The following is a 25,334-nucleotide window of genomic DNA, read 5'->3' on the forward strand; positions in this document are numbered from 1 at the left end:
GACCCCGCCAAAAAAATGGCCGCTCGCCTCTTCACCGTGGAAAACCTGAATCGCCACAACTTATCCGCGGTATCGGATCGTGATGCATTGTGGCACATTTCCGAGCGGAGGAAGAAAGTGCCTTTAGCTGAGAATCACTCTGACGGGGGCGACGCGGAGTGGGTGCCCGAGGAGGTTTCCCCAGAACCCAGACGACCATGCCGACCATCTTTGTCTCCTAGAGGGTGCCCTCCTTTGGCTCCTATGGACCATGACATGGCCTCTCATTCCCGTTGTCTGCGGACCATGCCGAGAACTTCGTGTGTCCCTTTTTTAGATGAATACGATACTCTTCCTCATGCTCCCCTCAATCCTGGTCCATCGGGGGCTCATTTTTCTGGTGTTCTTCTGCCCCCTCCTCCTTCGGTGAGCAGGTCATTTGTCCCTACCCAGCCAAACGCCCCCGACTCGGAGGGGGCACCCTGGGTGGGTCGTATGGCGATCTCATATGGGCAAGGGTATACCCGGGTCGCCGAGGGTCTTCTTGAGACTAATTGGAGAAGTCTCGGGAATTTTTCCATGTCGGAGCTTGGGGAGACTCTTGTGCGCTCCACAACATGGGTGAGTTCATGCGTCTTACATTGGCCTTACTCTATTTTCTTTATTTTGGATTATTTGTTTGCTCATCATCATCATTATTATTTTTCTTATATATGGGTTTTTTTTTTGTGCAGGCTTCTCTGGTGGCCCAACGCTTCGCTGACTCGGTGCAACCTCTCCTTATCGAATGCTGAAATGGACTGTCTAATAGTCAGGGTTTAGGAGCTCGAGAGGGAACTCACTGATACCAAGCTTAAGCTTGAGAAGTCCCTGGCGAAGGCCTCTCCATCGTCGAAAAAGAAGAAGAGGGCGAATGCCAAGGCCATGATGCTGCAGGTGAAGGTTGCTCGCCTAGAGGCCGATCTTAGGGGAGCAGAAGCTAAGGTCGCAATGTTGCAGGAGAGGGTCACTCTCCTAGAGGCGAATTTGGCTGAAATCGAGTACAAATCCATAGAGAGCGCCCTCTATGGAATGTGGAGGAAAAATCCTAACTTCGATTTCTCCTCCTTTGGTGAGCCGTCGTCGCCAAGGTGGCTGAGTGGAATGCTCGCGATGGGAGGCCCTGAGATTCTGCTTTTGGGATATTATCATTTAATTCGATTTGTCTGTATGCTTACTTGAGCCTATCATTCATTTTTTTTATTTTGTTGGAACTTTTATAAGTCCTGCTATATTATCGCAACTCCTTTTTTCTGTATATATATGCGATTATTTGCTTTTGTTCCTCTATGTTTGAGGTCCTTTCGAGCCCGCAAAAAAGGGTTCAATTGGTCTTTTTTTTTATATATATATATGCTTTTTTATTTATCATGCTTGAGGTCCTTTGGAGCCCATACGAAGGGGTTCGATAGGTCTCTCTTTGGTGCACCTTGATTGTATCTATAAGGATATGTTGACCCTTTGGGTTCTAGTCATCCTTTTATATACTTTTGTGCGCGCTTATTATTTCTTGTGAAAAGCGTCCTTCTCGTCATTATGCATAGTACTATTTTTGCAAGGGTCTCTTTTAGGACCCTTTTTGGCTAGACGGCTTGGTGGCCGCTCTAGGCTTATTGGTGGATGCTCTTCCTGAGGCCTTACCTCCCGTGGAGGTATCAACCTTTATTGGGAGGCTCTTCCTGAGGTCTTACGTCCCGTGGAGGTATCAACCTTTATTGGGAGGCTCTTCCTGAGGCCTTACCTCCCCTAGAGGTATTAGCCTTTATTGGGAGGCTCTTCCTGAGGCCTTACCTCCCGTGGAGGTATCAACCTTTAGTAGGAGGCTCTTCCTGAGGCCTTTCCTCTCGTGGAGGTATCAACCTTTACTAGGAGGCTCTTCCTGTAGGAACTTTTGACCCTCTTGATGTTCATAATGGTAGCTAATCCTTGTGAACTCGAGAGATGCCTTGCAAGTTTTTCTTCCTTATTTTTTTTATAAGGGTCTCTTTTAGAACCATTTTTGGCTGTGTACCCTGCCTTCCAAGTGGTTGGTGAGATTCATCTCGTCGGACACTTTGGCCATTTTGCTCATGCGCTTTGATAATTCCAGTTGGTGATAGGTACAAAATTTAGATACGTGCTCACGTAAATGAGAGGTGTGACATGCCAATAAAAAGCATATTCATTAAAAATAAGAAGAGTACATAGGTATTTGTGGTGACGATGTCCATACTACATATCAGGGCATCTAAGTTACCCCTCTAGTTCATAGTTGTTGGGGGGCTAACTATGGCAACCCTTTTGATTTATTATACTAAAAGTGGAGCTTTGCTTGAAGTTCCCTCTTAGGCGCGTAAGCATAACCATCGATTCTGATCTTCCTAGTGACTTCGGGGTTGAACTCTCTCGGGTTTATGCCCCCATGCACCACCATCGCCATAAGTTTTGGCGGTCTCATGACTGTGCGAAGGGACGTGTTATAACATTCCCTTGCTTCTTTCTATTCCCCTTTCACGCTCGCCACCCCCCAGGAGTTGGAAATTTTATGGCCAAGTGGTATACTGAGGTTATCGCCTTCTATTCTCTCAGGGAGGGTCTCCCTAATACCGCGTTGAAGGCCGAGGAACAATTTACTACGACAAAGTTCGTCATTACACTGGTCTGTCTGGGCGGCTCTCCCATGGTGAGGGCTAACTCAATTGTGCCCAGGGGTTGTATTGAGTCTTCTGTAAACCCATACAGGGAGGTGTCACAGGGCTTTAGGTTCCTGATACCCAGTCCTATCTTCTCTAAGGTTGGGCGATATAGGATGTCTACGGAGCTTCCATTGTCCACTAGGACCCGATGTACCCTCATGTTTTCAAGGTGAACAGTCAACACCAAGGGGTCATTGTGAGGGAAATGCACACCCCGTGCGTCTTCTTTGCTGAAGGTCACTGAGTCATTTTCCCCTTAAAAGTTTTTCGAGGGTCGTTGTTCTAAGCTTAGCATGCATAAGGGTGGGCTTCGCATGGCTTCCTTGGCGTACCTATCTCTCCCTTTTCTCGATTCTCCTCCAAATCATGGTCCTCCGAAGATCGTCCTCACCTCTCCTTGCACTTTTGGGGCTACGTCTCGCGTTTGTGGCGAGGGTGATCTATCATCCGGTTTTTTATTTTCTCTTCGGACGTATCTACCCAAGTGTCCCATGCGTATGAGTTCCTCTATCTCCACCTCTAATTGAGTGCATTCCGTGGTGGTGTGGCCAATGTCTTTATGATACTGACAGTACTTTCTAGGGTCTCTCTTTGACCGATCTCTCTTCATTGGTGGGGGTTTCCTGATGGGGACATGATTCTCATTTTCTATGAAGATATGCTCCCTAGTATATGTCAGGTCAGTGTAAAAGGTGTGGGTTGTTTGCCTGAGATTACCTCCGTGTTTGTGCTTCCTCTGGTGGTCATCTCTTGGGCGTTCATACACCCTTTTCTTTTTTGCATCATTTGATCTTTCAAGGACTGAGGGCTTGATAAGGGATGCCTTCAAGTTCTCATGGCCGTCTTCGACACGAATGTACTTCTGTGCCCGCTTGTAGAAATCATCTAAGTCTGCGACCTCCCTTTGGAGCATATTATCCCAAAGCTTACTGCTTGGGTGCACTCCAGGCGTGACCGCCATCTTGAGTTCTCCCCTGGTCAGGCTTCCCACTTTAGCCGCTTCCATGTTGAACCTGTGGATGTAGCTCTTCAAGCTCTCTCCTTCACCTTGCTTTATATTAGCGAGGCTAGTTCCAGGTAAGGTATAATCGCGTACGGCATGATGTTGTTGGAGGCACTCATTGGAAAATTGTTGCCATGACCTAATAGACCCTGTTCGGAGTCTCTTGAACCATTTATACGCAGGTCCTTTTAACGTGATAGCGAAGCAGTGGCACCTGGCCCTGCTATTAATTCCTCTCAATTTCATCAGATCATTGAACGCGTCTAGATGGTATTTGGGGTTCGTATTTCCCTCATAAGGGGTCATATGAGGTTCTTTAAAGTTAGTTGGGAGCCGATCCAACTGGATTTTTCGCGTGAAGGGTGACTCGTAGTTGAACACTTCATCGGTAATGTGTCCCCCAGACGTTGTGCCAATCTTGCTCTGAAGGCTCCTCATCTCGGTGTCTAGCTCATGTCGCCTCCTATTCAAGGAGTCCCTCAGCTCTGTAAACTTGACCTTTCCCTTTTCTCTACCCTTCGGAGGGGCCACAAGAGGTGTTGTCCTTACTTCAGACCTTCTTCTATTGAGCTTTTCTCTTAGGTCAGGTGGCGCCTCCGTAGAGGTAACTTCAGGGTCATTGTGAGGGTTAGTGTTGTTCTTCTGCTCTGGCCCCTAGGGCTACTTCGCCTTCCCAGGGTGTTCACACTGCTTTGTCCGAGGGGTATTACTAGTGGAGAGTCGAGTCCTCCCATCGTCCACTGGGACTGTGGTTTCTGCCCCCTCTTGACCTCTCTTTTTTTACCTAGGAAAAGATATGTCTGATTTCTCTTGTAGTAGGCCATTCAACACCTCTTTCATGTCCTCTAAGGTGGTTTCTGTCCTTTGGTTCTTCCGGTATAGTTTGCGTATGTCCTCTTTGTAAAATCGATACCTTGAACTCAAGCTCACGGAAGGGACTAGGGGATTCTTATCAAGTCTGCGTGTCGACAGGCCAGGATCTTGCCGGCCGGAGTTCGGCACCTGTGGCGGCCTTGGGGGTGGGAACTCGTCGGCATCTCTCGCGGGGGCAGCTGCTGACCTCAAACAATTCTTATCAGGTGGGACGGCCGGGGATGAGGCCTCCCTTTCATCTTCGTGAACCCCGACTCCTTTGATGTATTCACATTTTTGGGTGGCGGAGGATCCTTCATGGAGGCCTTCAACTGATCTCCATCTAGGTGTACCTCATCCTCCTGTGGTTCTCTCAACTGCTTAGAATGTCTCGGTATCTTTCCTACTGGAATCAATGGAAGAACAGTGGCTTGGCACTTATCCTTCCAACAGACGGTGCCAAACTGTTGACGGTGAGAGCTCGCCAATGATGTTAAGTTAGAAAAATCAAAGTATATAGCTTATAAATGAAGAACTTCAAGAACCTAATAAGAAACTTAGAAAATAGTTGCATAAGGAAATGGAGAAAAGAACTTGTATTTCTCTTGATATAAAGCTACAGTGTTTTTCCAACCCCCCTCAATGATGAAGTGAGGTTCCCTTTATAGTGGGCTCTAATGGCCCCTAATACATTGTGTTCCCAGGGGGCCAGATTGTTCATAAGTACATTGTCAGGGAAGTGGCATCAGACGTAGTGGCATAGGTGGTGGTGGTGTCGGCCCTGATACATGGTCAGAGACGTGCAGGTAGTGCCTCCACCATTGGTACTAACTTGTACTATCACTACCTGTCTAATATGGACGTCAGAGTCACGCCTCTGTGCTCCTCATGGTCGTATAGCCTGTTCCCATACGCATGCCTTGTACCTGAAGGTTGCTCTCGTATATCCAAGATACACCCTTGCTCCAAGCCCCTTTTTATTTTGCTAAGTATAAGAGGACTTGTAGCCTTCAGTGAGATAAGCATGGGGGAGTCGCATCCCGCTGGTGACACTTTCCTTAGAAAATAGAGAAGGGCCTCGTCAGCGGGGCATATCCTTATATCATAGAGGCGTTGCCTCGCGAGATGGTGCGCGGGCCTGGGCACCTAGGCGCGGACGAGGCATGGCCTGCGAGGCATGGCTCGCCAGATGGTGCGCGGTCTTGGGCACCTAGGCGCGATCATGGCATGGCCCGCGAGCCATGGCCTCGTGAGATGGTGTGTGGGCACTTTAGCGCGGCCGAGGCATGGCCTGCGATGTGTTGCTCGCGAGAAGGTGTGCGGTCTTGGGCACCTAAGCGCAGTCGTGGCATGGCCTACAAGGTGTGGCCTTGCGAGATGGTGCGTGGGCCTGGTCACCTAGGTGTGGCCAAGGCGTGGCTCGCGAGATGGTGCACGGTCTTGGGCACCTAGGAGCGGTCGTGGCGTGGCCTGTGAGGAGTGGCCTCACGAGATGGTGTGTGAGCCTGGGCTAGGACCGAGGCGTGGCCTGCGAGGCGTGGCTTGCGAGAAGGTGCGCGGTCTTGGGTTCCTAGGTGCGGTCGTTGCATGGCCTTGCGAGATGGTGTGCTGGCATGGGCACCTAGGCACAGCCGAGGCGTGGCTCGCAAGACGGTGCACGGTCTTGGGAACCTAGGCGCGATCATGGCATGGCCTGCAAGGCATGGCCTCGCGAGATAGTGTGCGGGCCTGGGCTCCTAGGTTCGGCCAAGGCATGGCTCGCGAGAAGGTGCATGGTCTTGGGCAACTAGGCGCATTCGTGGCGTGGCCTGCGAGGTGTGGCCTCATGAGATGGTGAGTGGGCCTAGGCACCTAGGCGTGGTCGAGGTGTGGCTCGTGACACGGTGCGCGGTCTTGGGCACCTAGGTGCGGTCGTGGCGTGGCCTCGCGAGATGGTGTGTGGGCCTGAGCACCTAGGCGCAATTGATGCGTGGCTTTGGGAGATGGTGTGCGGGCCTGGTCACCTAGGCACGACCGAGGCGTGCCTCGCGAGAGGGTACACAGTCTTGGGCACCTAGGCACGGTCGTGGTGTGGCCTCACGAGATGGTGCGCGGGCGTGGGTATGACTGAGGCATGGCCTGTGAGGCGTGGCTCGCGAGATGGTGCGTGGTCTTGGGCACCTAGGTGTGATCGTGGCGCGGCCTGCGAGGTGTGGCCTCGCGAGATGGTGCGTGGGCTTGGGCACTTAGGCGCGGCCGAGGCGTGCCTGCGAGGTGTGGCTCGCGAGACGGTGCACAGTCTTGGGCACCTAGGCGCAGTCATGGCATGGCCTGCGGGACGTGGTTCGCGAGATGGTGCGCAGTCTTGGGAATGTAGGTACGGGTCCATAGGACCTTTAGCGAGGTAAGCAAGGTGAAGTGAGCTTGGGCCTCACGTGGGGTGAGATATGTCTTTCTCGCGAAGGCCTTTTGTGAGGCCTGGGTCTTTTGGGATCATGTCCAATTTGCGGTGTTCACACTCTCCTTTATATAAATATATAGATTTTTATTTTTTTAATCATAAAATTTTAAAAGAGGAATAAAAAAAATGTGAAAAATGAGAAAATAGAAAGAATGTTTTGGAGCAATTTTAGAGTGTCATATCATCTCCTCAATGCTCTCTTTTATATAAATATATATTTACTATTATTTATTTTTTGAATTGATATTAATGATTGCGTTCATTTTTTCGATAACCACATCCATTTGCAGCATACAACTTGGGATAAAGTAATGAATTTTTTTGAAAACTACCCACTTTTATCTTTCATAAACTATAAATAGCCAATTTTTTTTATAATTAATACCCATAATTAGAGACAGAGTGACCAAAATACCCTTAGTTTGCATTTTTAGTCTTGTGGTTTACATTTATGAACGTATGATTCACATTTTTGCCTAGTAGTTTACATTTCAAAGCATAGTGGTTTACATTTCAAAAGATTGTGGTTTATATTTTAAATGGTTGTGGTTTACATTTCAAAATATTTTGGTTTACATTTCAAAACCTAGAAATGGTATAATAGGCATTGTGATAAAAAAAAAAAGTGGCTAATAATTAACAGATTTAAAATTTGAGGCAAAAATAAAAGAAGCTAACTAGATTTGGGTACTGCATGTAATTTCTTGTAGAGGGAGAAATTGAAGAAGAAAAGTATAATCTAGATCAAAAGAAAAATGGAAAATATCAGTTTGACTCTTGTGTTTTCTCTGAATACGCGATAGACCCTTATGTTTTGTTAAATGACAATTAAGATCCCATGTGTTTAAAAAATGGATCAAAATAGTACCTGTGGATACCAAAAATCCACCAAGAAAAAAAAAGGTCTAGTCCCTTATTGAAGTAAGCAGCTAAGGGGAACCGAAGGCGCCAAGTACACGATGTAGGCAGAAGGTTATTACATGCCACCAAGAGGCCACACATTTGCGAGGTCCCGGGCCTTACGAAGTCAATCCATACCAAGGGGATGCAAGAATTCCACGCCGGCATGAAACCCACATCACGTGTCTAAAGTCCCTTGAAGGTCCAAAATGCGCACATGTGCCTACACCCCTAGACGTACGTTGGGAAGCCCTGCCAAGCGAAGCTTCGCTAGCCACATAGTGCCTTGTCTCGCCAAGATGCAACACCCAGCGAGACCCCTGTCTCACGTCAGGGCCATGCGAGCCAAGCAGCTGCCCTCCCGCGAGACCCTCGTCCCGCGCCTAGCATGCCCATTCAGAAGCACCTCGTGTTGCAACCACTCAATAGGCGCCTTGCACCATGCACCTCGTGGGGAAGGCCTAGCACCTTGGCTACTCAATAGGCGCTTTGCGCCACGCACCTCATGGGGAAGGCGTGCGCATCGGACGAACACCTTGGCCAAAGTCTCGCACCTCGCTTCTCGATCACTCGATAGGCGTTTCGCGCCTTGCGTCTCATGACGAGGGCCTCACTCGCGCATCGGACCACCACCTCGGCCACGGTCTTGTGCCTCGCATCTCTGCCACTCAACAGGCGCCTCAAGCCATGCACCACATGATGAGGGCCTCACGCGCGCATCAGACCACCATCTCGGCAATGGTCTCGTGCCTTGCACCTCGACCACTCGACAGGCGCCTCGCGCCATACACCTCGTGAGGAAGGCCTCACGCCTCGGCTACCCAATAGGTGGCTCACACCATGCACCTCATGAGGAGGGCCTCGCGCGTGCATCAAACCACCATCTCGGCCACGGTCTCTGGCCTCGCACCTCCGCCACTCGACAAGCATCTCGGGAGACACGCCAAGCCTCCCACATCCATCTCGTGCACCAAGCTCGTACATCCATCTCGTGCACCGCCTCTCCCGTGCATGCCCTGTGAAGCCGTGTCGTGAGGGTCTCATGTGCCCGACCTGTATGCCTTTCTCATGAGGCACCCCCACCTTATGCACTACTACCATGCCGCTTGCAAGGAATCCGTGCCTGGTGCCACCAAGGGACGATGGGCCTCGTGCCTAAATATCATCAAGGAGTTACAAGACTCACATAGAGTAGAGATGTAACGTCCTGGGTAACCAAGACCATTACACTGTGTGTTTATAATGGTGCAAGACTTGCTAATCAAGTCATTTAATCAAAACGTGAATCTAACGTCATCAACGAATTAGGAGTAAAAGATTTTGGTCATAAACAGGATATTTTCGTTAAAAATAACAGTTTAATACATGGAATCTCAAAACAGGGTTTAGATGACATATTTACAAAAATTCTAGAAGCTATAAATAACTGATAACTCTTGAATAAAGAGTTATTTCATGTGTTTTTGAACTTATAATTGTGAAAAAATCATGGGTGATGTTAGTTTATTTTTAGCTTTTGTAGCTAACCTTGATGTTTTCATTATCTTAATTAAGTTTAATTATTTTTTTTAGTTTTTAATATTCGCACAAGGAATGAACTAACATGTGAAACTATTTTGATTTAATTTTGTTGTTGATGGCTGAATTATCAGGTTTGCTGCAGCAAAACAGAAGCATTTTGATCAGGCAACTTTTGGGCACTTGGAACACGTGGCAGTCAATGAGTAAGCTGGAAATTTTGGCTGAGGTGGCAAGGGCAGAAAGAATTAGTCAACATATTGGAGAAAAAGACAAAAAGAGAAAGGAGGAATTGATGTTTTTGGAGAAAAAGGGGCATTATGGTACTTTTGGGAAAGGGAGGAGAAAACCTAATATACACAAAAGAGGGTTTCAGCCGAAAAGAGGAGGCAGCAGCCATTTTTGGAAAAGAAAACCAGAAAAAATAGAGGAGAAAAATTGAGAATATCAACAAGGAAGAAGGAGGACAAACAAAGAAACCTCAAGCATCATTTTCGATTTGTTCTTTCTTCTTTTCCTAAACTTTATTTTATTAATTTCTGAGTTGGATTCTCAATCTGAATATTATGGGTTGTTTTGATTGTGAATTAATGTCTATTTACTCAGCCATTAACTAATTTTTAGGTGGCTTGAATTGTTGATGAACCCTATGTTATAGTCTATAAATTTCTTGCACTTTATTCTAGTAAAATCTCCTTTGTTCATTCAAGTGTGCTTATATTAATTTCATGTTGTTGTTTGGCCAGCAATGACAAGTTATTTAATTATGTTTAATGCTGGAAATATTAAATTTAATGGGAAAAACTAGGATGACACAAGTCATAATCTAGGTTAGGTTATGTGAGTAAGTTACATAGGGATATGTTATTTGCCTTGTGTAACTTTTTGAGAATTAAACTTTGATTTGCATTCTTAAATCTGATTTGGCATAGGAATATGTTTAATTAGGTAGAAGAATTAATGTCATAAAATTTGGGAAAGTTTTATGGGTGTTTAAATGAATTCTTGTTAACCTGGAAGTTTTGCTAGAATATTGCTGCAACAATTTTTCCGCAATTTGTTCAGGATGAATAATATAGGGGAATTCAATAATTCAAGTCCATTTTGCAATCCATATATTTCTCTCAATTTTCTTGTTCAGTTCAATTTTAAATTTCAGTATTTCCATTTTATTTTAATATTTTGCTTAGCCTATAAACAACCCACTTGATTTTTAATTTTCTAAAATTGTTTAGTAATTGTTTTGCTTATTTTTTTAATTTGCAATCCCTGTGGAGACGATTTACTTATCATTATATTACTTGTGTGATTACGTGCACTTGCGTATTTAAAACCAAATATTAAATTTATCAAAACAATAACCCAGGCCAATATAATGGAAAAATACACATTTTAGGTTTCCGTCCCTGTACAAACCCTTGACCGTGGCGGCCGAGCAGCTGACATTGTACACCTCGCCCCCAGAGCTCTCCAACTCATAGTTGATCCAATATACCCTTGCCTTTACCTGCACCACGTAGCACCCGTGAGCTGAGGCCCAGCAAGAAAACATGATATCATAGCAAGATCAATATAAATAACCAAATATTCCATAAAATGTAACCAAGCATTCAACAATTCATAACATATGCCTATTCAGTGATAACAATCGACAAATCACAATTTGTCATCCAGATAATCAACACTTCGTATTCATCAAATTAACAACAATAATCACATTCATAATCAACAATTTATCACAACCATTACACAATATTCAGGGTCGGCACCCTTAGGTCGCACCCTCTGTTTAACCCACTGTCTTCGCCCCACTTAGGCCGCCCCCAGTGTTATACCCACTGACTCTAGCTAGCTTAACCGAGCTAAGTGATTAATAAGCTGTCCTCAGCTACCAGTTGCTGATCCGCGCCCTATGTGCAAATATTGAGGGCACTCTTAGGCCGTTTATCACATGTCCCATGGCCTAATACCATCTCATGACATGATATACAAATATAGGGAGCTCTTAGTCCCATCATATTCACATGATTCACCACAATCACATAACAATATATACCAATATAGGGAACACTTAGTCCCAACCTAACCACATAATCAGGTGCAGTTTTCTTACCTCTTGTTCGAGGGAGAATTACGTTACGAACGACCCTTGAGAACAATCGATCCTTTGATCCCTTAGCGGTCACCTAGTCATAACCAAATATGGAATCCAATTAATGAGAAAATTAATAAATGGGTCTTAACCTAAACCTCACTCCCGGGACCACGAATTGTACCCAAACAATGAGTAGATTTGATCCCGAGCCTTAAGGATTGAAACCCCAAAACAAAAGCCCTTAAAAACACCCAAAATATGCATATGAGAAAACAGGGTAGCGCTACAGCGCTATCCCCCTAGTGCCCCAGCGCTACAACCAGGGGCATTTTGCCCTGGCTAGCGCTGTAGCGCTATCCTCTGGGCTAGCGCTAGGACTAGGCAGACATGGCCTTCATTCTTCCTCCTTCGAATCCACCATTTCCAACCTGATTCAAAAGCTTCCAAACACCATTTAAACCCCCAATTGAACCCAAATACCATATATACTAGTCCTAGACATCATAACCTAACCAAGCTTTGCCAAAAACCCCAGTGAATGCTCAACTTTCAAACCCAAAATCTCAACTAAACTCAATAATAAAACACAGCAGAAAACCAAAGTTCTAATGGTTAGAATCTTACCTCAAGCTCAGTATGAACTCCTCTTTAATGATGGAACAATACCCTAGATCCTCAACACTTGATTCCCCAACTTAATTCCTCAAAAGTAGCTTCAAAATTGAAGAAGAAAAAGGAAGAAAAATGGTAATCGGTTGAAGCAAGAGGAGGTGCTATGTTTTCCTAAGTCTTCTACAACTTTCTAGTTTTAAGTATTGATATATATCCTTAAAGGTAAAAAGACCTAAATGCTCTCAAGTTTAATTGAAGTCCTTAACAGCCACCAAGGGAAAAATCGTCATTTCGCACCTATCTCGTTAACCATAATTAATACCCTCCAATTCCCGTTATTCCCAATATTCTCGAAGACCAATAATTCATATCCTGTTACCCCTTAACTCCCGGCAACGTTCTAATCACCAAATTACCCCGGGACTCACCCTGAGCTCCAAACTTACTCCCGTTATGACCGAACTACTAACTTATACTCAAAGATCGTCTCATGCCAAACAACTTGAGCAAATCCACATTATAATGTGGCCTCAACAATTTCTTACCAATAAGCATAAAAATATACAATTACGCCCTCAACGGGCCAAATTACCAATTTGCCCTCATAACAAAATATTTACCCATATGCATGCATTTATCATCATATAATAATATGATCAAAATAATCATGCATATAATCATATAATGTCTCAATAAATAAATTATGGCCCTCCCGACCTCCTAATCAAGGTCCTAAACCTTATTAGGAAATTTGGGTCGTTACAACTATCCCCTCCGGACGAAGTTTTATCTGATTGCCTGGATATAAATTCCGCACTATTGATTCCAGTTTCCCAGGTCATTCCTCGACCTCACTGTTTCTAAAACATTATCTTAGCTCAAAGTACAGTTTTGTTCCTCGTAACCTATTCTTTGTATCTCATAACTGAACTGGCCACTCCACATAAAATAACTCCATCTCCAGTTGCAGATCCCCATAACTCAACACATGAGTTTTCTCTAACCCATGTCTTCAACATGGAATATCTACATACACTGTGTACACTTGACAATGCCAAAACTGTTATCAACTTAAAAGCAACCTCACAGATCCTTTCTAGGATTCAAACAGTCTTAATACTCTAGGGTCCAACTTGCTCTTATCCCCTCACCCCTTTATCCTTGGTGATATTCTTAGAAAGGTACAATCTTCTAATTCGAACCCCATGTTTTTGCTTTCCAATTCAATAAAACTCTTTCATTTACTTTGAAAAGTTAGCCTCCAAGCTCAAACCTTTTAATAGTCTCAATGATCCCCTGAACTACTTCAGGATCCAAATATACATCTCACTTATCTCATTCCAACGAATGGGTGATATACATTTCCTATTATATCTCATCTCATAAAGTGTCCCTCCAGTAACTGGATAACTCTCTCTCCTTCTCTGATTTACCATCAGTCTAAGAATAATCACTGTATCAAATTCCAACTATATACTCATCATCTTCCTTAATCCTCCCAAGAGCTGGAAGTGAAAACAAAGTCCTCATCTGATAAGATAGACCTTGAATTCCATGAAGGCATATTATCTATCTTACATAGAGATTTGAATATTGATCAGCTGTGTAACTTGTCCTTACTGATAAAAGTGAATTCACCCCAAATGCTAGTCCATAATGACTCAACCATCCCATGCTAACCCACCGTCCTGGCAGCCCATTGCAAAACCCATCGTGATGTTTCCTTGTTCCCATTATAAAATACTCAAAGACTGCAATAGCCTTACTGGTTTCTGATACCTTGTCCTGACCTGCTACCAGGTTAAGAGTTTTGTTATATATTCCATTGTCTCCCTCTCCATCCCAGGCCACCAATATAAAACCTTCAAACTTGGGTACCTTTTCCTGATGCCTGGAGGAAAAGACCAAGAGAGTAGTATGAGATTCATCCAGAATTTCCATGTAATTCCGGTGTCCATCAAATTCCAGATCTGATCCTTATATTACAATAAACTTATACTTGACACTGAAAATCCTTAGCTAACCCAGTTAAGATTTTCCTTCAATTCTTTCCATCTGGGGTTTACTTAATTGTCTTTCTTTGATCCTTTACGAGATAATAATTCGAAGTATCAAACTAGCCACCTAGCCCTCTAGAAACTCCACTTTGGTTCTAGTCGGATCCTTTAACCAACATCATGCATAGACAATCACCTTTTTCCTGTCACTGAGGTGTCATAACAACTCACAAACTGATTCTGACCTGTAAAAACACGTAGAACTCAACCTGAAATACATGAACCACCATGCCCGCCTAAGGAAACTCCTACTCCTAAGGCGCTCCTTAACCTTGGAAAATTTTCAACCAAGAACACATCACCATAACGCCAATCGAGACAATCACTAATCCAATTCAAATAATCCTTAAATACTTTGTTCATCCACTCTGCAAAAACAATTTGGCATTGATCAAATTTTCAAAGCATGAATCAACATCCCCAATGTCTTTATCTAATATGACAACAATCTTTTGCATAACCTTCTCTCTGATCTCTAACTGGTAATAACCAGATCAAAGATCTCTAACTGTCCCTAATCTCCAGCTGGTAATAACCAGATCAGAGATCTCTAACTGTCCCTGATCTCTAGCTGGTAATAACTAGATCAAAAAACTACCTTATAGAATGTCATCCTACTCAATAATTGAGCCTTTAGTTCTCATAGCTGTGTTGAAATTGTTCAATACAGTGCTTTAGATCTGATTCCATCCCTTGTACCAATCCAATCACCATTCTATCTCCTTATGCAGATGTACCCCTTGACAAATTCCTTGGAAACTTATTCGGAAACTCACAGACTAATCCAGTCTACCTTGATCCCACTGGTACAACTTAAGTAGCGTCCAACACACTAGCTAAGTTTCTAAACATCCCCCTGCAGTAGATCTCCAAATCTAAATACAAATGCCATATATACAATGCCAATTACTGCAAGGGTTTCTCCCTTTTAAACTCAAGAGTTACTATTCCTTCCTTATAATCCATCACCGTCACCATACTTGACTAACCATTCCATATTCAAAATCCTTATGTTGTAGCTGTCTTCAAAGATACTTTAAGTAGTAGCTGATATGTTCACTGGTCTTAATGTGCTTCTGATCAGATTTCTTCATACCTGATCTCCTTCCTGTAATATGATCTTGAGTACCCTTGAAAAACGAAGTTAATACCTTCTGAAACCTTACCTATGACCCTGCTACTTCAGTCGTAATATCATCAGTGTAGTAGTTGTTCACATTCTGATTCTAGCTGGGGAGTAGTTCAACACATCACTAATGAACTTGAATGTAACCCATTCATGTCGTTGCTATATTCTCTGCTTGTCGAACTTATCCATGTCATTGAAGTATAAAATGATTAGGAACCTTTACTATTAATCCATCACACCCCACTCGATACAAGTAATAATTCCTGAAATTTCTCTTTCCTTGATCCTTATCTGGTAATAACTAGATCGATGATCAACTCTTGAAGACATTGTCCTGTCTTGTGACGGGGCATTTAAACTCTTCATCCCTAGCAGGCGATATCAATGAGTCCCATGATGCAATGCTCTGTCCAATCCACTTCTAAGTCACATACTTCTTCGGGTGAACCAGTAATTCCTTAAGCCAAACTAATATCATTCTTCATAAGGTCCCTGATACTAAATCCACCCATGCCCAAGTCCTAAAATAAACCCAACAACTTCTTGTATACTCAGCTGAATCCTTACTGACCAATTTAGATTCCATTCATTCTGATCAATATACTTCAAGTAATGTCCCCTTCTTCAATATGTACTCACATCTCAAGCCCCTCGTATAACCACCTTGCGGTATGTACTTTATCTCTAAATATTTCCTGGGAGACACACAGCACCAAACTCTTTCAGCTCATTTTCTAACCAAAAACAAAGACTATCAAATCCACTGGTCACTTCCAAGGAACTAGTTTCGGGCTCTGAATGTAACAAGGCATCCCAGTCTTCCCTTCTCTAATCTTGGGAAATCCGCCCTAGCGTACAAAATCACCCCATATAGAAAACATGTCCTTACCTGACATTTTTTAAGATAGCGTCTTCCGCTTCTGATGCATACTAAATAACATCACCAAGCCTCATCCTTGTCTTAATGGCCAACCTATGAACTAGACGCCCTTCCTGTCAAGACCAGGAGCCACAGAACCATCAAGGGTTTTCCTTTTTCCGATCACCGAGTAGCCACCCTTACTAAATTCCACGAACGAGAATGTCATCATCTGTATTCCTTATATCTTAAATAACATGGCCTTCTCTACTACCCAAGCACAGATAACCATCTCATGCACTGGTGCGTCCTTGACTCTCCGACCCATCTCAGAGTTTAACTTATAAATGAATCATTATCTCCAGCTACATCAATTTGTATCATAATCCAAATAGGATTGATCAACCCACCAAACTTATTGACATATACTGTCGCTATCTTACCACTTTCGACATCCTTCTGCCACAAATACTTAATATAACTACTCTGTCTCAATTTGTCCTTCTCATATTATCAAGAATGGGATTAGCTATGCCCATTTACTAACCAATTCCTGAACAAACACAAACCTTCCTCAAAACTAGAGGATAATGCTTCCAAAGCCTTCCATACAATAATCCTTATCTGTTTCCCCCTCAGTTTAACCAACATTGGTGTCCCGCGATCATGGTATACAAAGCAACTTGTTTTCCCCTAGTAAACCTGCTATTTTGTCCATCTAATCTCCTCTATCAAACCTCACAGCCTGACTCGCATATCAGCAAACATGTGCTGCAAATCTCAGGGGCATATGGAGGGTTCCAACCCTAACTATCATCTGCAACCCTTACTAAAACAAAACCAGGTCCAATTAACCATTATGAGCACATACAATCTGAGGTAATTTGTCTTTACTGACTAAACCCCTCAGCCCTGATGTTTATACCCAGAACCATCCCAAGGGCAGATCCAAATAACCATAATAATCATGCAAACATAAAGCATACCAAACACCAATATATAATACTATGCATAAATTATCATATTTCATTACCATTAGACACATTCATACTTACTATGTTTTCCATACCGATAAATAGGTATAGCATATAAATTCAATTTAAACATATAATCACATGCAATCCATATACCAAACATTATCCAAGTATTAATCCACATGCAAGAGCAATGCTAATCAGCACACCTCAATATCATCGCATAGCAGTCAAGGGCCAGGCCCTATCAGTATCTCATGCTCCCTATTAATCATACCAATTAATACATTCATATTTCACTCAAGCACTTAAGCATATAATTTCATGTATTCAATTACAAAACCTTAAGTCGAGCTTGTCTTTAGCGGAAAGTGTACATGTCCAGCCAGTCTTCAGGAACCCATAAACCTAGGCCGCTCTGATACCAAGTTGTAACGTCCTGGGTAACCAAGACCATTACACTATGTGTTTATAATAGTGCAAGACTTGCTAATCAAGTCATTTAATCAAAACGTGAATCTAACGTTATCAACGAATTAGGTGTAAAAGATTTTGGTCATAAACAGGATATTTTTGTTAAAAATAACATTTTAATACATGGAATCTTAAAACAGGGTATAGATGACATATTTACAAAAATTCCAGAAGCTATAAATAACCCAGGCCATTCTTATGGAAAAATACATATTTTTGGTTTCCGTCCCTATACAAACCCTTGACCGCGGCGACCGAGCAGCTGAGAATGTACACCTCGCCCCCAGAGCTCTTTAACTCATGGTTGATCCAATATACCCTTGCCTTTACCTACACCACGTAGCACCCGTGAGCCGAGGCCCAGCAAGAAAACATGATATCATAGCAAGATCAATATAAATAAACAAATATTCCATAAAACGTAACCAAGCATTCAGCAATTCATAACATATGCCTATTCAGTGATAACAATCGACAAATCACAATTTTTCATCCAGATAATCAACACTTTGTATTCATCAAATTAACAACAATAATCACATTCATAATCAACAATTTATCACAGCCATTACACAATATTCAAGGTCGGCGCCCTTAGGCCGCACCCTCTGTTTAACCCACTGTCTCCGGCTCACTTAGGCTGCCCCCAGTGTTATACCCACTGATTACGGCCATCTTAATCGAGCTCAGTGATTAATAACCTTTCCTCAGCTACAAGTGGCTAAGCTACGCCCTGTGCGCAAATATTGATTTCGGCAATCTTAGGCCGTTTATCACATGTCCCATGGCATAATACCATCTCATGACATGATATACAAATATAGGGAGCTCTTAGTCCCATCATATTCACATGATTCATCACAATCACATAACAATATATACCAATATAGGGAACACTTAGTCCCAACCTAACCACATAATCAGGTCCAAATTTCTTACCCTTGTTCGAGCGAGAATTACGTTACGAATGACCCTTGATAATGATCGATCCTTTGATCCCTTAGCGGTCACCTAGTCATAACCAAATATGGAATCCAATTAACGAGAAAATCAATAAGTGGAACTTAACCTAAACCTCACTCCCGGGACCCTGAATTGTACCCAAACGGTGAGTAGATTCGATCCTGAGCCTTAAGGATTGAAACCCCGAACCAAAAACCCTTAAAAACACCCAAAATATGCATATGAGAAAATAGGGTAGCGCTACAGCGCTACCCTCCTAGCGCCCCAGTGCTACAACTAGGGGCATTTTGCTCTTGCTAGCACTGTAGCGCTACCTTCTGGGCGCTATAGCGCTAGGACCAGGCAGACATGGCCCTGGTTCTTCCTCCTTCGAATCCACCATTTCCATCGTGATTCAAAAGCTTCCAAACACCATTTAAACCCCCAATTGAACCGAAATACCATATATACTAGTCCTAGACATCATAACCTAACCAAGCTTTGTGAGAAACCCCAGTGAATGCTGAACTTTCAAACCCAAAATCTCAACTAAACTCAATAATAAAACAGAGCAAAACACCAGAGTTCTAATGGTTAGAATCTTACCTCAAGCTCAGTATGAACTCCTCTTCAATGATGGAACAATACCCTAGATCCTCAACACTTGATTCCCCAGCTTAATTCCTCAAAAGAAGCTTTAAAATTGAAGAAGAAAAAGGAAGAAAAATGGTAATCAGTTGAAGCATGAGGAGGTGCTCTGTTTTCCTAAGTCTTCTACAACTTTCTAGTTTTAAGTATTGATATATATCCTTAAAGGTAAAAAGACCTAAATGCCCTCAAGTTTAATTAAAGTCCTTAACAGCCACCAAGGGCAAAATCTTCCTTTCGCACCTATCTCTTTAACCATAATTAACACCCTCCAATTCCTGTTATTCCCAATATTCTCGAATACCAATAATTCATATCCCGTTACCCCTTAACTCTCGGCAACGTTCTAATCACCAAATTACCCTGGGACTCACCCCGAGCCCCGAACTTACTCCCATTATGACCAAACTGCTATCTTATACTCAAAGATAGTCTCATGCCGAACAGCTCGAGAAAATCCACATTATAATGTGGCGTCAACAATAGTTTACCAATAAGCATATAAATATACAATTACGCCCTCAATGGGCCAAATTACCAAAATGCCCTCATAACAAAATATATACCCATATGCATGCATTTATCATCAAATAATAATATGATCCAGATAATCATGCATATAATCATATAATGGCACAATAAATCAATCATGGCTCTCCCGGCCTCCTAATCAAGGTCCTAAACCTTATTAGAAAATTTGGGTCGTTACAAGAGAAGACACCATTATGGATGAGACTTTGACTATGCAAGGCCCGACACCCCCTATGCACCAAGGAGACCCAGGCTGCCCAACTGAAGAATCCATAAGTCATTCAACACTTAGCCAAAGATAATAAAACTTGGAGCAATGGTGCGTCTGGGACATGTAGGAACTACCATCAAGCACAGGATGTACAACCCTGTGGAGGACAGGGGTGTAGCTCTGACATCCGTATCATACATGTGGTGGTGGTACAAATTAGTACAAAGAGTGGAGGAACTACTTGCATGCCTCTGACCCTATACCAGAGCCGAGATCATAACCTCCCGCACCACTATGTCTGGTGCCACCGTCCTGACAATGTACTTATGTATAATTTTGTCTCTTGGGACCACAATGTATAAGGAGCCATTAGAGCTCAACTATAAATAGACCTTCACCCTTCCGACAAAGGGGGTTGGAAAATTCATTGTAGGCTGAGGCTATTAAACAATATATGAATGTTTACTCAATTGTTGATCTGCAAATATTTTTCCTTCAGTCTATTCTAAGTTCTTATCCAGCCATCTTCTTACTAACCTTTGTGTTTTCTGACTTAACATCATTGACGAGTTTCTGCCGTCAATAGTTTGGCACCGTCTGTGGGAAGAACAAGCATCAAGCCAACGCTCTTTCATCACTTCCAACAAAGAAAGATGCCAAGGCGTTCAAAATGCTTACAACAACTACAAGATGATGAGGTTCACCTGGATGGAGAACAATTGAGGGCTTCCAGGAAAGATCCTCCTCCACCTAAGCATGGATATATGCCGGAGGTACCTCCACCCCCAAGGGAAGAGAAAGAAGCATCGTCCCCGGCTGACCGGCCCGACAGAGGTCATTCAGAGCCGCCAGTGCACCCACATCCCCGGCCCCTGGTGGCACCACGTTCTGGCCACCAAGACCTAGGTCCATTGACGCACAAGCCAAGCAAGAGTCCCTGAGTACACTCGGTGAGTTCTAGCTCAAGGACCCGCTTCTACAAGGACAAGATTTGCGAGTTACACAAAACGAATCGAAGGCTGGAAGCCACGCTAAAAAACATACAGGATGTTTTAAATGACCTTCTGCAAGGAAAGTCAAGCATACCCCTTCTGAAGCGTAAAGAGAAAGAGCGTGAGAGAAGGGAAACCACTGTCCCCCTAGATGATGGGAGAACCCGACTTTCCACCAGCAACACTCCCCAGACAAAGTACCATGAAGGACCTAGGCCGTCGAAGTACCCCCAGGAGCAAAGGCAGAGGGATGATGATAGTCGTAAGAATGATGCTGAAGTCACCTCAAAAGAGGTACCCCCTGGCCTAAGAGAAAAGCCCAATGGGAAGAGGTCAGAAGTAAAAACCACACCCCTCGCAGCTCCCCCGAGGGACACAACCAAAGCAAGGGTTCAGTCTGAGAACCCGCAAGGCTCCTTAAGCAAAAAGACGAGGGAACAAGACATCAAAATGCAAAGCCCTCGAGACAAGATTATCACTACACCTGGGGGACACAGAGAGACAAAGAATTTGACCATGATTCGCCCTTCACAAGGGAGATCCAGGTTGAGCAAATCCCCACCAGCTTCAGAGAGCCTCGGATGACTCTGTACGAGGGTACTACGGACCCAAAGTATCACTTAGACTCCTTCAATAACTTGATGAGGTTAAGAGGGATCAACAACAGAGCAAAGTTCCATTACTTTGTCATTACACTTAAAGGAGTTGCGTACAAGTAGTTCAAGAGGTTAAGGCCTAGAACAATTAAGTCACGGCAGCAATTCTCTGGTGAATTTCTTTAGCAACACAATGCAGTATGTGATTACGTTATGCCAATTACTAGCCTCGCTAACATAAAACAAGGCGAGAATGAAAGTTTGAAGAGTTATATCCATAGGTTCAATATGGAAGCAACAACGTAGGGAAGTTCAACTAAAGTGGAGCTCAAGAGGGCTAATTTCATTCGGGAAGCAAGTTATGGGGAAGCATGCTCAAGAGAGAGGTTACAAACTTAGATGACTTCTTCGAAACAGCATAGAAGTACATACCTGTGGAAGAGGGCCATAATAACTTGCATCTTGAGGGAAGCAAACCTTCCTCCAGTCACCCTTCTACCAATACGTCTGAAGATTCAGTGGAGAAGAGAACTTCGTGATGGGGGAGTCGCTGACAAAGTTGAAAATTTGAAGAAGACTACGAAAAGGTTTCAAAAAAGAAAGAGAAGCTAGTAGGATTCATCAAATCATTGCAATCGGCCCCCATAAAGATCCAACGAAGTTGCCTAGTTGATTCCAGAGATCTGGAATTGTTGAAGTATATGGGAGAGAACGAAAAACAAAGTACTCGGCAAGAAAGATTCGACAAACAACTTATGAGGTGCCTAGCCTTGTGAGCCTCAACATGCACCTTTCCATGTGCGAAATAGGTCCCTAGCTTTGCAAGCGTCAACAAGCACCCAGTCATGTGCAAAATAGGCGCCTAGCCTCATGAGCCTCAATAGGTGCTTGGCCAAGTGCGAAACAGGCGTCTGGCCTTGTGACATATATACATATAAAGTACTTATGATACATATGTGTAAGAGTGTTGGACCTTATGAGACAACATTTGGATCTATAAGGACTAGCTACCCTTATAGAATCTAAAAAAGAAAAAATTCAAAAGGTCCCTAAAAAATTACCTCTTCACAAACGAACTCATCCTGCAAAAGGATCGCTTCGTAGAAGACAAAAGGGGAGCCCAAAGAGATCCCCAAGTCGAAATCTACTAGGTTGCCTTACCAAGGGTAAATGGGCCTTGAAAATAGGTGTTTGCAAGGTTGCACACAGACCATCTCCCTATAAAGGCCCTGACTCGATGGGAGATCACCCCAAAAACCAAAAAAGGGTCTCAAAGAAGACACTTACGAAAAGGGTCTCAAAGAAGACGTTTATGAAAAGGGTCTCAAAGAAAACCCTTATAAAAAGGGTCTCAAAGAAGACGCTTATGAAAAGGGTCTAAAAAAAAGCGTATGAAAAAGGTCTCAAAGAGGACGCTTATGAAAATATTCTCAAAGAAGACGCTTGCAAAAAGGGTCTCAAAGAAGACGCTTGCAAAAAGGGTCTCAAAGAAGACTCTTGCAAAAATAGTACTATGCCTAATGACGAGAAGGACACTTCTCGCAAGAAATAATATGTGTGCGCAAAAGTATATAAAAGGATGACTAGAACCCAAATGGTCAAAATATCCTTATAGATGCAATAAAGGTGCACCAAAGAGAGACCTATCGAACCCCTTTGTGTGGGCTCAAAAGGACCTCGAGCATAATAAATACAAAAAATAAAAAAATAAAAAAAATAAAAAGAAAGAAAGAGAAGAGTCTACAAGAACGCCTAAAGGCCTCCCTATAGAATGGGGGCAAGTGTGGATACCAAAAATCCACCATGAAGAAAAAAAGGTCTAGTCTCTTATTGAAGGAAGCAGCTAAGGGGCACCGAAGGTGCCAAGTATGCGATCGAGGTAGAAGGTTATTACATGCCACCAAGAGGCCACATATTTGTGAGGTCCCAGGCCTCACGAAGTCATTCCATACCAAGGAGAAGCAAGGATTCCATGCCAGCATAAAACCCACATCATGTGTCTAAAGTCCCTTGAAGGTCCAAAATGCGCACATGTGCCTACACCCCTAGACGTGCATTGGGAAGCCCTGCCAAGCGAAGCTCCGCAAGCCACATGGTGCCTCGTCTCACCAAGATGCAACACCTAGCAAGAACCCTGTCTGACGCCAGAGCCACACGAGCCAAGTAGCTGCCCTCCTGTGAGACCCTCGTCCCGCGCCTAGTGTGCCCATTCAGAAGTGCCTCGCGTCACAGCCACTCAATAGGCACCTCGCGCCATGCACCTCGTGGGGAAGGCCTCGTGCCTCGACTACTCAATAGGCGCTTCACACCATGCACCTTGTGGGGAAGGCCCATGCATCATACCAACACCTCAGCAACAGTTTCGCGCCTTGCATCTCGGTCACTTGATAGGCGCCTTGCGCCTTACACCTCATGACGAGGGCCTCATGTGCGCATCGGACCACCACCTCAGCCACGGTCTCGCGCCTTGCATCCCAGTCACTCGACAGGCGCCTCTCTCTTTGCACCTCATGACGGGGGCCTCACACGCACATCGGACCACCACCTCGGCCACGATCTCGTGCCTCGCACCTTAGCCACTCGATAGGTGCCTCGCACCATGCATCTCATGACGAGGGCCTCACGGGCGCATCACGCCACCGTCTCAGAAACGGTCTCGTGCCTCGTACCTCGGCCACTCAACAGGCGTCTCGCACCATACACCTCGTGAGGAAGAGGCATAGCTCTGACATTCGTATCATACATGTAGTAGTGGTACAAATTAGTACGAAGAGTGGAGGCACTACTTGCACACCTCTTACCCTATACCAGAGTTGACATCACAACCTCCTGCACCACTACGTTTGGTGCCACCATCTTGACAATGTACTTATGTATAATTTTTTCCCCTGGGACCACAATGTATCAAAAGCCATCAGAGCTCAACTATAAATAGACCTTCACCCTTTCGGCAAAGGGGGTTGGAAATTTCATTGTAAGCTGAGGCTTTTAAGCAATATATGAATGTTTACTCCATTGTTGATTTGCAGATATTTTTCCTTAAGTCTATTCTAAGTTCTTATCCAGCCATCTTCTTACTAAGCTTTGGGTTTTCTGACCTAACATCGTTGATGAGTTTCTGCCGTCAACAGTACCGCATACTCGATTTTGGTCAAAATATTTTCAAATATAATCTATTATTCTCAACTCCTCGACTACCTTCTCCACTACTGTGAACCCATCTCATCTAAAACGACACAAGAATTGATCTTATAATTGAAAATAATTAAACAAAAATTTGGTCTAGAGTACTATTTTGATCCATTTTGTAAAACACAGAGTTTGAATTGTCATTTAACAAAACATAGGGGCCAGTTGAGTACTTATTCAACACCCCAAAATATTATTTTAAATGTTGTCGCGTGTTTTAACTTGATCACCATATCATCAATGTACACTTCCATGATCCTTCCTGGCTGCTCTGCAAAAATTTTGTTCATCAGTCTTTGATATGTAGCTTCCGCATTCCTCAACCCAAATGGGATGATTTTGTAATAGTAAAGTCCACGCTCAGTATGGAATGCAACGTGTATTATGTCCTCAATTTCCATTGGTATTTGATTGTATCCTGAATATGCATCCAGAAAACTCATGCGCTTAAATCCATCAATTATATCTACCATACGGTCAATCCTAGGGAAAGAGAAACTATCCATCAGACATGGTTTATTGAGATAAGTAAAATCAATGCACACTCGCTCTTTGCCATTTTTTTCGGTACTACAACGGGATTAGAGGTCCATGTATGGTATAAGCATTCTTCAATTGC

This window comes from Humulus lupulus, chromosome 6 (assembly GCF_963169125.1).
Source record: "Humulus lupulus chromosome 6, drHumLupu1.1, whole genome shotgun sequence".
In the NCBI taxonomy this organism is placed as follows: Eukaryota; Viridiplantae; Streptophyta; class Magnoliopsida; order Rosales; family Cannabaceae; genus Humulus; species Humulus lupulus.